The sequence below is a fragment of the Heloderma suspectum genome, chromosome 6 (assembly GCF_057233095.1).
Source record: "Heloderma suspectum isolate Gila_16-S chromosome 6, 16-S_ref, whole genome shotgun sequence".
Classification (NCBI taxonomy): Eukaryota; Metazoa; Chordata; class Lepidosauria; order Squamata; family Helodermatidae; genus Heloderma; species Heloderma suspectum.
The window spans coordinates 97,119,748-97,121,088 of NC_139463.1; positions in this window are offsets into that span (position 1 = coordinate 97,119,748).

Sequence of the window (1,341 nt, forward strand, 5' to 3'; positions counted from 1 at the left end):
CTCCCATAATACTAGAACCACGGGATCATTCCATGAAGCTGAATGGTGGGAGAATCAGAACAACCCCCCAAAAGTACTTCTTCAGAGAGCACATTGTTAAACTGTGGAATTCACTGCCACAAGCTATTGTGATGGCTGCCAACCAGGATGGCTTTAAAAGGCAATTAGACAAATTCATGGAGGATAATATGGCTATATATTATCTCATATCAGAGGTAGTATACCTCTGAATACCACTGACCTATGGCCTGGGTGGGGCTATAGCTCCGCGGTAGAACACCTGTTTGGCATTCAGAAGGTGCCGGGTTCAATCCCAGGATTTGTTCTGTAAACCACTTGCAGTTTTTTCTTCTTTTTTTAAGTCCTTAAGCAGAGAACAAAAGCCTTCCCACTTCCTGGGGTCATAGGGAAAAGTATGGTTTATGTGGGGGTCTGGGAAGATTCTCTAGTCTAGACCAAAGTACAAGCTGGCAGATTCAGCTAGCATGCCAGCTGTCCAGAATGTCAGAATAAGGAGTCACAATGTGAATTGTTCTTCAGGGAGGGAAGGACAATGGGGGGTATTTGGAAGTTGCACCTCAGAGACAACTTAAACCATAATGTACAGTTCTATCTGATGCATATTTACTCAGAAGTTTCTCTGTATTCAGTGGGGTTTACTTTTAAATATATACGCTTGAGAGTGCAGTCCTAATCTCCTCTTACAAACATCTTTCAGTTGAAAATAATACACTTTCTGAAAATATTATATGCATTTGTTTCGTGTGAATTCTTATTTTGGGAGAGGAAGCTGCAGGGGTGGAGAAGGGAGAATATGTATGAACAGAAGAAAATAAAGGTATACCTTGTTGGGGGAGAAACAACATAGAAATGTGGCTTTATTTTTAAAATGAAAGATTCAACATTTATATAGCAGTTTTTGTTCTTATTGTGCCCATTAAACTATGGGTATATTTAAGTAAGTGTGCGTTTTACATTTAATATATTGTATACATTTTTTTTAAGCTCAGAAGCGTCGTTCTGCCCTCACCCAGCCACCCCTGTCTCAGCCCTGGATCAGGGGGCCACATCGCCCTTGAGGTCACGGAGGCCACGGCTGTATTGGAACCCATGTGACATTGAGGAAATCGAGGTCATTTGGGGTCAACCGTCTTCAAGCGACATCCGGGACCTTCTTGTCTCAGTAGAAGGCCCCGCCCCCTGCCCATGCGCATTCTGAAGCAGCCAAGCATTCGCTCCTTGAGACTTCCCCGCTAGCTTATACGAGTGGCGCACATGCGCGACACGTTTCTCTCCCCACTCCTGCACATGCGCACATCGAACTGGGGGAAACCAGAAGGC